This window comes from Pleurodeles waltl, chromosome 4_1, assembly GCF_031143425.1.
Source record: "Pleurodeles waltl isolate 20211129_DDA chromosome 4_1, aPleWal1.hap1.20221129, whole genome shotgun sequence".
Taxonomy (NCBI): Eukaryota; Metazoa; Chordata; class Amphibia; order Caudata; family Salamandridae; genus Pleurodeles; species Pleurodeles waltl.
In genome coordinates this window covers 177,639,103-177,651,130 of record NC_090442.1, presented here as the reverse complement: position 1 = coordinate 177,651,130, position 12,028 = coordinate 177,639,103, and the positions used below count along the sequence as shown (strand labels likewise).

The 12,028-nt window shown below is 45.8% G+C and overlaps 1 long non-coding RNA gene across 1 annotated transcript in view; it reads left to right on the top strand.

The window, feature by feature from the left end:
- LOC138287516 (uncharacterized) overlaps positions 1–11,641 on the top strand; it is a 139,121-nt gene extending 127,480 nt beyond the window's left edge. Inside the window, exons 3-4 of the long non-coding RNA XR_011202229.1 lie at positions 9,779–9,838; positions 11,047–11,641. This is a non-coding gene — a long non-coding RNA (uncharacterized lncRNA). The remainder of the gene's footprint in view (positions 1–9,778; positions 9,839–11,046) is intronic.
- Positions 11,642–12,028: the final 387 nt, after the last annotated feature.

The window sequence follows — 12,028 nt, the reverse complement described above, 5'->3', positions numbered from 1 at the left end:
CTAAGGACAAAGAAGTTGTGTTAGAGGAATAATGCAGGAAAGACACAAACCAACAATGCAACAACTGTGGATTTCCAATCTAGGGTACCTGTGGAACAAGGGGACCAAGTCCAAAAGTCACAAGCAAGTCGGAGATGGGCAAATGCCCAGGAAATGCCAGCTGCGGGTGCAAAGAAGCTTCTACTGGACAGAAGAAGCTGAGGTTTCTGCAGGAACGAAAAGGGCTAGAGACTTCCCCTTTGGTGGACGGATCCCTCTCGCCGTGGAGAGTCGTGCAGAAGTGTTTTCCCGCCGAAAGAACGCCAACCAGCCTTGCTAGCTGCAAATCGTGCGGTTAGCGTTTTTGGACGCTGCTGTGGCCCTGGAGGGACCAGGAGGTCGCAAATTGGACCAGGAGAGAGAGGGCACGTCGAGCAAGACAAGGAGCCCTCTCAGCAGCAGGTAGCATCCAGAGAAGTGCCAGAAACAGGCACTACGAAGATGCGTGAAACGGTGCTCACCCGAAGTCGCACAAAGGAGTCCCACGTCGCCGGAGACCAACTTAGAAAGTTGTGCAATGCAGGTTAGAGTGCCGTGGACCCAGGCTTGGCTGTGCACAAGGATTTCCGCCGGAAGTGCACAGAGACCAACTTAGAAAGTCGTGCAATGCAGGTTAGAGTGACGTGGACCCAGGCTTGGCTGTGCACAAGGAAGGCCCGAAGCCAGTGAGGTCTCAAATCCTCCCAGCTCCGTCGGCCAAGTACCTTCTAGAGGAGGCTGGACAATCATGTCCATTGGGTTCCTAAGCCCCAGCCCCAGCTCCTCTCCTTCACCTCCAAAAGGCTGTTCTCCATAGCAAAAGCAGCAAGGGACTGTTTAGTAGGAGGAGAGAAGGTGCCCAAGATGGGTGGCATCTTGGTGTCAGAGAGTGTGACTGCTAAGCGTCAATCAGAGCTGCTGATGTTGCTTTCAGGGTCACCTGATCGAACTTTGCCATCGCAGGTGGGAATCCCGAAGTACTGTGCACTGGAGCCGACATGGATACGAGTATGGATCCAGAGGGTCTAACTGATGCCGAGGGCGAACCCACCAGTGTGGATTCAGGTAGGACACCTCTCACCTCCTTGGGGCTCGAAAGAGCATCAGGGGGAAGTAGAGGACCAAAGATGGCATGGAGGTAATAATAGCAATCCCTCATCTCGGCCAGAGTCGTCCCGGCTCCAGGGAAAGCAGCGAGGCATAGGGTTGACTTTTGCAATGACTCCTCAGCCAGAAGCTGAGAGAGGATATCAGAAATGCAAGACTTTTGTGACGATGCTGCAACTTTGACTGCCTGCATTTCGATGTCTTATTTTTCAATGGATGTTCAGGGAAACGGCTCCTGGATCAGTCTCCATGTGGGGCCTCCACCAGTTGCACTGCCAGGATCTTCATGCACCACTCCTGCAACACCTTTGGGCAAAGGATGATGGCAGAAGCCACAATCCTCTGAGTTGTGGTGTCCACCAAAGCACTCATATAAATTGTACTCTGTGTTTAATGATTGTGAACTTGGAGCGAAAAGGGGGAGGGCAACTGCCTGATTGCAATCCGACATGTACAGGCAGACACAATCTCATACAGTGCCGCCCGCTCCAGTCGAGGCCAGCCTGGTCAGGAGCATGTTATGGCTGACCGTATCGAATGTGGCAGCAAGATCCAGAAGAATCAGAACCACTGACAGACCCTGATTGACCTGCATCCCGAGTTTGTCAATTGCAGTAATTAAGGCTGATTCGGTCCCGTGTTCTGGGTGAAAACCAAATTGTTCTTCCCCTAGTAAGTTGTGATCTTCCACACATTGAGACAGTGTTTTACTGACAAAGAGCTGCAAATTTTTAACTGGGTACGGCAGAAGGGAAATAGGCCTATAGTTACTGAGAACTGTTGGGTCAAGTAACAGTTTCTTTAGAATGGGAGTGACTAAGGCCTTTTTCCAAGCAGAAAGGCACTGTGCCTGTTTGTAGCGATTGGCAGCATATTTGCCATAATAATGGGAAAAACTGATCTACCAATACTTTTCGGCGCCTATGAGGTAGGGGGTCAAAGGGTTGAGCCAGAGGAAGTGGCCATAGCAATGGCTCTGAAACAATCCTCTATTAGGGGTTCAAAACTTTCCAATGTATTCCCCTGAGTGAGTGGTGTATGGGTGAGTGAAGATATTACCTCTTTATTAGTGATAGGGCAAAACTCCAACCACTCCTTATGTGAAGTCAGTTGTCTTCTACTACGGCCCCATTCAGTGTAAAATTGGGTAGAAAGGATTTGCTTGGACTGAAAGAAGTCAGCCAAATCCAAAGAGAGGGGCATATTTATACTCCGTCTGCGCCGAATGTGCGTCAAAAAGTTTGATGCACATGCGGCGCAAACCGTGCACCATATTTTAACTTTGACGCCCGCGGACGTCAAAATCCCGCTCTGTGCGTCATTTTCTGGATGCGGGAAACCGCCTTGCGTTAATGAAATGCATCGTAGGCGTTCCCGTCCAAAAAATTACACAAACACCCGTGCGCCTTATTTATGCTACTGTGCAAAAATCCCGCACAGCCGGGAGGCGGAAAATGACGCACAGCCCGATTTGCGTCAAAAATGAATGCCTGGGTCAGGGCAGGCATTAAAATGGGGCAAACACACCTGTATTTGATCAAAACACACAGAAGCAACAGCAGAGCTACAAAAGGAAGACATGGAGGTGCTTTTCATCCAGTGTGCGTGCAGACGCAGAGCACAGGACCAGCAACAGCAGCTTCCACTACACCAGCAGGGACCCCAAAGGCAACGCAGAAGGCAGGAGAGGATATTCCGCACCAGGACAACCCTTCATGTCCTCAGGGAACATGACATCATCGAGAGGTACAGGTTGAACTGGCAAGCCATTGAGCAGCTGCTGCACAACATTGAGCCACAGTTGGCACCCAGCTTGCAGACACCCCGCACCATCCCACCAGAAACTAAGCTGCTAGCTATACTACATATGTTGGCAAGTGGCTCCTTTCAAACCACTGGCGCCCTGGTTGCTGGGATCTCACAGCCATTATTCTCCGCCTTCCTTCCCAAGGTACTGGATGCCATCATCACACTCACACCTCGCCACATCTGCTTCCCCAACACACAGCAGAAGCAGCAGGATACCAAACAGGGGTTTTACCTCATTAATGGATTCCCACACGTCCTTGGTGCCATTGACTGCACACATGTACGCCTTGTGCCACCTGCTACAACTGAACATCTATACCACAACAGGAAGCACACACACTCTATCAATGTGCAGGCCATTGTGGATCACCAGGGATTGATCATCAACATCGTGGCAAAGTATCCTGGGAGTGTTCATGATTCATTCATCTTCCGTCACTGTACCATCAATCAACATTTCCAGGATAGACGATATGGAAATGGAATACTTGTTGGTAAGTACAGAAACCTACTTATATACACACTGCACAGCAACCCTCTAGGACAACCAACACATACACCACGACAGCAACATGTGGACAGGAACACACTGAGGTTGTGACACCGCTAGGCATGTTTGATATCCTCACCCAATGGGAGAAACACCTAGGGACAACGTACCGTTCCAAATAAAAACTGATGCCACTCCACAGACACAAGGGGAAAATGTAAAACAACACAATGACAAGCACATGGTGCCAACTGGCATTACATCTGCGAAGATAAAACTCCAATAACACATCAATAACACCCAATCAAACACCCTTCCAGCCAATACGTACTATGTAAGGCGTGTGGAATGTAATTTGCTGCAGGTCAAACACCGTGACTCACATGGCATGATGATAACTACAATCAAGGTCACATGCAATCATTGAGGCCATTCCAATATCTCACATCACTCCTGCTCTCACATTGCCCACTACCAAGATACAAGTGTACTGTGCGAAGAACACATCTTGAGGGTACTATATGGAAGGTGCACATTCCTACACATACACATTGTGACAAATTAACACACACACAACAGATGTACTGCCATACGGACCTTCTGAAACTCAAAACGACAACCTCACAACCAAGTTAGCCAGCTGAACTAGACCATGTGCAGTAGTCTAGGTAGAAGTTACAACCCGAGTCAACTTGCCAAGGGCAGAGAAATAGGTCTGCAGTGAACTTGTCACACGTGAATTTTGTGTACAGTCAAATGTTAAGACGTCAATGATCACAACGTATGGAGAAGTGTGGCTAATTGTCACCTTGCCAAATGTAAGAGTCTCACTGATGGTTAAATTAATCTATTGCATTTGTCAAAATGTATGGGATGTCCAGGATACATAGATGCAAACGTGTTACCACCACTGTTGAATTGATTCTGTGTATGGAACTATCATCTCACCCCCAGTGAAGACACAGGGACACCTGTATCACAAGTCAAAATGCAAGGGAGTACACACTGTACTGTAACTCTCAAAATATACTGCTGACAACCGGTCAGCAGCCAAACACTTGTTCAGCCAAGGAAACAACCCAATGCTGATGGTACATCCTAGAAGCCTAGGAATCAACACAATAACACAATCACAAATGAGTCACAGACAACACAAGAGAACTACTGCCATGCAAGGTGATATTAATGGGGCAAGCAACATCAACATGATCTCAATCATTTTCTCTTTCAGCTGATCAGGGGTATGGGATCCAGCCATGGATTATTACCCCATTTGGCAACCCAAGCACTGCAGCAGAGCATGCCTACAGTCAGGCACATAGGAGGACATGCACTATAGTCGAGAGGACCTTTGGCATCCTGCAGTCGGGATTCAGGTGCCTCGACATCACTGGAGGCAGCCTCCTATACTCACCAGAAATGGTCTGCAAGATCATTTTAACCTGTGCCATCCTGCACAACATTTGTGTACGAAACAACATTCCCCTATTAGAACCAGAGCCACAAATGCCTGAAGAGGAGGAAGAGGAGGATGCTGGCCATCAACATGAGGGGGACCAACTAAACACAGCTGCAGGATTGCGTAGGCGCCAACATATTGTTAACAATTTCTTTTGAATCAACTCACCATCACCACTGTATTAACATATGTAAATAAACACCTATAATAATCACCATATCATGGTCTGGGTAATCATTTTTCCTCACCTTTATCACTAACTATCAGAATAAGAGTGTAGCATCATGGAGCATTGCTGATATACTGATCAGGACACAGAAATTTCCAAAGCAATTGTGATGCGTATTAATCAACAGTCACATTCACACACACTGTAAATGACATATATCCTGTACTTTTCACCTTTGAAGGGCAGTACCAGAGGACCACACCTATTTCACACATACATGTTGGCAACATGATTCTTTGCAGCATATGGCACACAACTAAGACACCATCAGCCAATAATGGAACAAAATGCATCATACATGAGGCAGTGGATGTGCTATTGCATTAGTAACATTAATGTAGGGCCACACCCTTGACAGCAGTAACTGTTACATCATCTATCTTTGCAAGGACCATGTGTGACTAGAATTCCATATAAGCAGAACCTAGATAGCACAAGTGCCACACCTATGACAAGCATTGCGCGCATGACATTCGAAGTACATGTCAGCCCATGTCCTAAGTCCTGACACACCCATGTTCCCGGTCTCACCCCACCCGTCTTAAGAGGTCCCTGGAATGGTAATATGTGTACCCAGATATTCCCTCCTCTACACACACACAGACTAACAATTTTAATACAGTGTGCTTCACCCTTTAGTATGGTATGCCATAGTCATTGTACATCTGTCTGCATGGACGTCAGGATAAATAATTCACTGGCTTGCAGTCTATAAGCCCTGTTATCACCTGTAGATTGCTTCCCATGTGAAAGGTACTGTTGACCATTTGAACTAGAATCTCACCAACAGGACTTGTGAGAGACTGATGCAGCACACACCTGTGAGCACCTCCATGCAGACCAGCCATTTGAACATGTACTGCCCTTGCAGATGCTTGGAACAGCAAAGAAGCTGCCATTTTATCAATTACACTGTTATGCCTTGCCATAAAAATCAGCTGTGTAACACAGCCCTTGGGTTAATGTGTCACCTTCCAAAACACAGGACAAACACAGTTTTCCATGTCAACTGTCTTGTTCCTCCTCCAACCAGTCTCAGTCAGACCACTGAGTATGTACCTTGTGAAATTGCTGGATCCTGATTAACCCTGCATCCTGTTAGCCTGACTGGCACCTGTCTGTGCGTTACCCTAAAGGTTCCTTGTGGCTACATATGCATCCTAGTTGCTTTCCCAACCCTCACATTCCTCCTGGGGTATTTTGTCGGGTGGTTCTTCAATGCATACTCAAATACATTGTATAGCATAATCTGCTTATTTATCGTACCATAGTTGGGAACTTGTCTCCAAATACCCAAATCATGGCCTATCCCTTGTCTGGGTCTCATGTATGCATGAGCGACAAATTGTGACAGTGCACCATGGCCGTATGCAGGGATTGGGTATGGTGCCTCCCGCAGAACCAGCAACGTCAGATAATGTGCCTGAAAAGTCCACACATGTTAGGACCCTGACAGTTCACACGCTGATTCACATTGCTCACAACATATTGATGGCCCATGCGTGGTGAATAGCTGTGTTTCCAGATGCAGTGGGAATTTTAGAGGCCAACCTGTGTACAAATGTTGTGATGACACCTGCCGGTACAAGAATCCTGAGATATGATTTTACTCAGCACACCAAGGTTGCCCTGTTGACAGTCTCATAACACGTCTGCAGTGACAGGGTAGGACCATCCCCATGTGGGTTCTCAAATCCTCATTGGCTTTACTTCCATTGATCTCTGAAGGATACTCAGTAGATATAGGAATAGCTGCCACAGACTCATGGCTAGACCTGGACGTAACTGTGATAATATAGACCCCTAAAAATATACAGGATAACATTGGCCCACACACATGAACCAGACACCTCTGTGCAATTGATCACTGGAAATATGTGGCCACGTGCTGCTTGGTCTGCTGGTCCTCCACTGCCACAGGAGAGTTGTGGCTCAGTTATATGACCCCAACTGTGGTGTGACATTACAAATGTGGTTTATCTTTGGCTCTCCGTGTCACAAACACAGTACCCACTTAGTATGTACATGTGGCTGACTCATTGTGGGTTTACCAACAAGTGCCTAGGAAGAGGTATCCAAAATTCTAGGACATGTGATGGACAATTTTTGGACCATTGACATGAACAACCATCTGCTATCTATCCAGTGCATGCTTTGTCATTTGTGGTGTTTATGTTACCCAAAAACTAGAAAGTGCACACAGCAGTTGTTGCTACATGTATGACTAACACATGTCCTCTCTCATTTCCACACTGACTTGCATCTGAGGGTTGGACACGTTGACTCCACATGCATACAAGCATATTTACAATAATGCACCTTGTGAAGGTCACACAGTAGGTCAACAACAATATTAGTAGCCAAAGCACACACACTGAGCCCTAGACATTGAGTTATTGTACTTATGTGCATCACCTTGCTATCCTCTCCTGACGCCAAACATGCCCAATTTGTGTAATACATAAATGTAGGCCACACGTTTGGCCATCTATTGAGTCAGTCAAGAGTGAAAATCCTGTACATGAAGTAGCGGATCATGGTCTGCAGTAGTATGATGAGTCACATGTGCCCATAAACCGTCATGCTAAAGTGGGTGCAATCAGCCTATCTCAGTATTGTCACAACTGTAATATACCTTTAAAATGGTAAAATGACCCAAACTCAGTTAATGCTTGAAATTTTGCCGCATGCGCGTCAAAAAATGTCGCACATGCATCTAAAAATGACGCTTATGGCTGAAAAACGACGCATAATGCCCTGAAAGAACCATTGGCCCTGAGCGGTGTCTTCCACACTGTACCTCCGAAAATTGGTTAAGTTTGAAACAATTTAGAAACATATGGATGCAGGCTTAAATCTACTCCTGTGCGTTGATAAAAATGACGCACAGACTGTATGCGTCAAAATATTTTGACGCATGACAATAAAAACACCCGCCATTTTAGGCAGGAAGTGATGTAATAGGATATCCTGTTTACAGAATAGGTACAGTGGGTGTACTTTCACTTTCACTTTGCAGTCTGTGATATTTCCTGACTGTGTGGCTGTGTCTCAATTTGTCTCTGTGCATTTAGTAATTTGTCTCCTGTGTGGTGTTTTTATTGTCTTTTTGTGATTAAAAACTTGTTGTAGTATTCTGTCTGTGTGTTTTTTGTGATCATTTGTGTTGTAAACTATTGTCTTTCTTTGGTTGGGAGTCTGTTGTGGGTAGTGTTAGTTTGGGTATAGTTGGGCTGTGTTAGTAGTTTATTTGAATTTTTCTTGTCCTACTTTCCCCCTATTCTCCTTTGTTCCCTTTATCCCCTATTTCTCTTTTTGTACGAATATGTTGGGTAGGCCTCGTCTTGGCAGGATGGGAGAGGAGGAGCTGGGTGGGTTCATTTGGCTGGTGTGCCATTTCCTACCCCTGATGATTGAGGCAGGTGGGCATGTGATACAGGGGTATCACACTGAGGCACGGAGGCTCCAGTGGGCAAAGGTGTTGCATCATCTGCAAAGGATTTCCAACACACCCAGAAACGACCACCAGCTGAAGCACCGCTGGGCTGACCTTGTCTCCAGGGAGCAAGATCTGCTGGACCACTTGGGGATTGTGATTGGTGGCCCTGCTGTACAAATCATGTTAATGTGCACGTTTAAATGCTCTGTAGTGACATCAGCTGATTTTTACAATATCTGCTGGCAATGTTGTTGAGTGTGTGGAATGCTACTGAAACATACAGGGTCATATTTCTACTTTGTTAAGGACCACAATTGCGAGCTGTTTGGAAGCAAGAGCTCCGCAAACTTACTGAATACATTTGCATTATGTAATTTAGTGCTGCCTTTGTGTTAAACAGCAATACAAATCAGGAGCCAATTATGTATAGATATGGGCCACAGTTGCCTGTGAGGTATAGATTTTTCCAACTCATTACCGTCAGTTGTTGACGCAACAGCTAGACTGACTTTCTAAACACAACAGGAGGCTGAAAATGATTGCAGCCTTCACATCAATTGATGATAGCAGTGTGTGGCAAACATATGTCTCATGTGTGTTTGGTGAGTGTGTAAGGAAACCTATCATGGAAATTCCGAAAATCTTAGGGATTATTGTGCCCATCCTTCGTTTCGAAAACATGTCTGATCTGGATTTGGACACATAGGTAACAAGTTCTAGCTGCGCTCAGCTAACATCTTAGACTGGTATTTGGAGTTTGTAGTGCAATATTTCAATTAGGGATGGCTGGCCAAAGGTATGCACCTGGGTTCATATCTCTATGGTTGGTGCAACTCATCATAGCTGTGCCACATCAAATGAAGAAACTGTAATAAAATGAGGGCTAACAACTGTCCCTGGCCCTCTGAACATTGTACCTGTGTGTCATAAATTTGTCATAGTCACAATGGCTGGTTGACGAATACACTCCATGATTTTGTCTTCTCACTAATGAAGGAGCATGTTTGCCACCACATGATAGCTAGGGCCACTACATGTGTGCAGATATGTGTGTATCACTCACTGGAGTCCCTGGGTCTGTACATGTTTGGCGTGGTATGTAGGATGCAGTATCATCATGTCTGAGAGACTTTACCTTCTGATGTAATCTTACACATAGTATTTGTCTTTGGAATTGTTGTACAGTGCACAGACATTGTACACATTTCTCCCTTCAATGCCTTACAGGTGGACCGGCACCCTGCACTGTTGGCGAGGTGGCTCGATTTGAGGACTCAGACAACTCCAGTAAGTGTTGATATGTCTGTTATGTGTTGTGTTTGCTGGTGATGTGTGATGGACTCCTGTGTGTTGGACACATAGCAAGGTGTGATGCGCTGGCCAATCATTTGTTTTATTCCATGAGTGGAATATCATTTTATCACCATCTTTGAGTTGGCCAATCCTTACCGTATTGTCATATTTTGGTATTCTATGTCAGTCCTGTAGGCACGGCAATGTGAATAGGGATGAGTAATGTGGATAAAACTTGATTCAGGAAAAGTCGCACTGGACCATATTAGTGAATTAGTCAGTCAGTCAGACCCGAAATCTCCCAGAATAGGGATGCCAAATGCTTACCCACAGACTTCTGCTTCCCTATTCACTAATGTACTTATTGAACTGTATGTTAAACTTCCTAGCAGCATGTAGCTCCATATGTAGTGCTACGAATATGTGGCACTTGAGTGCAAAGGCCTAGGTGTGCATGCAACTCATGGCCAGAGGTGTTCTTGCATCTCTCTGTTTGTTGTAAGTCATGGCTTACTGGTAGTAAATGATGTGGACAAAGGTCTGCATTTCCAAACATGAGTGTTGGGCGATGGGATTGGTCATGGGTCAACTGTCTCCTATTTGGAGATCCTCTTTACCTGTGGTGTGTGTGCTGGGCCAAACCCATGTCCAGCTTTCCTAAGCTTCCTGGGTGCCCTTGTTGTTGAAATTATTAGTTGATAGTCCACCCCCCCTCCTCAGACACAGGCATAGGGTTGTGAATAGTGTACCTAGGACTTATGATACAAGTTTGGTACACAGACATGTAAATCAGTGAATCACTTGTCTGAACCTAGTGGACGCACTCATGATTAGCACATGATTACTATACTGGCAAGTCCATTTACAACTCACAGATCATGTGGCCCTAGATTTCCATCCCGTACAATGACATTTGTAGCCCTGGCAGTGGTGGAGGATGTGCAGCATGATTTTGAGCTGACAACTGGCAGAACTATGATGCCAAAATCATGCCAGTTGTTACCCATCTTGTAGAGTTTGGATGTGCTATGTGTGATAGGACCTTTGTAGGCTGGCTTGCCATGTACTTCCTCAGGGACAATCAATGATCTGTATGATGATATGGGCTCTTACAAGTACAATAGATGTATTGTCTGATTTACTTCTTGTGCCATTTCACACAATGCAGTACCTAATGTTAGATTTTCTATTTGTCTTAACAGCTGCAAATATGACTCCCATCCAGGTCAGGGAGTTTCAACGGCGGGCAATGAGATACTGCCACATACTAGGTGTTGAGTCTGGGTACCGCAACATGGCCCGCAGATATCGCCATGAACGAGCCTGGACTGCATTTGTACAATGCTGCCCTTTTTTGCCTACCACAAACACCACCACCACTACCACCCAGGTGGCACCACCAGCAGCTGGGACCTTTGCAGGACCATCCACAGCAACTGCTCCTGGACCAAGCACAGCACCACCTGCAGGGCAGCCTACAGCCATTGACGCAACAAGGGCCCATACTTCCTCGGCTGGCACCCAGACAACCGCTGCGGCAGCCATTGGCCCTGCTGCTTTTTCAGGAATGCAACGGAAATTGGACCGTGTCCTTAGAAAGATGAGCAGACTGCGGCAGGAGGTGCGACAGGTCAACCGGCGGGTGCGTTCCATCAAGAAGACCCTCCGGAGGGCCAACCTATAAACATGTTGATGGACATGAGTCCCTCCCCTCCCTCCTCTTTCCTGGTTCTTATACTTTGTGGGTTAAGGGGGCTTAGTATTAGGTTAGTATAGGCTGTTAGTTTAGTTAGTGTTAGTGGGTGGGGGGTGGGGGTTCCTGAATATTTCTACAGTTTATTTTTATGTGTGCGGGTGGGTGGGGGGCAATGTTGGGGTTCTTGTGTTTTAAAAAAGAAAATGAAAAAAATAATAATTAAAAAATAAATAAATATATATATATATATATATATATATATATATTTGTTTAGTATAGGATGGTATGTGTTTAGGTTAGTATTTGTTGTCCTCCATGTGTCCCGTCTCATAAGGGGTGTGGGGGGTTGAAGTTTAGAATGTTTCATTAAATGTGATAAGTAAGTTTAGCTTAGGTTCGTTAGGGACAGTTGTGGGTACTGAGTAGTTAGAGTAGATTAGGGTAGGTAAGGTCTGTCCCCGAGTTTTCACTTCTGTGTTTACTGTTTC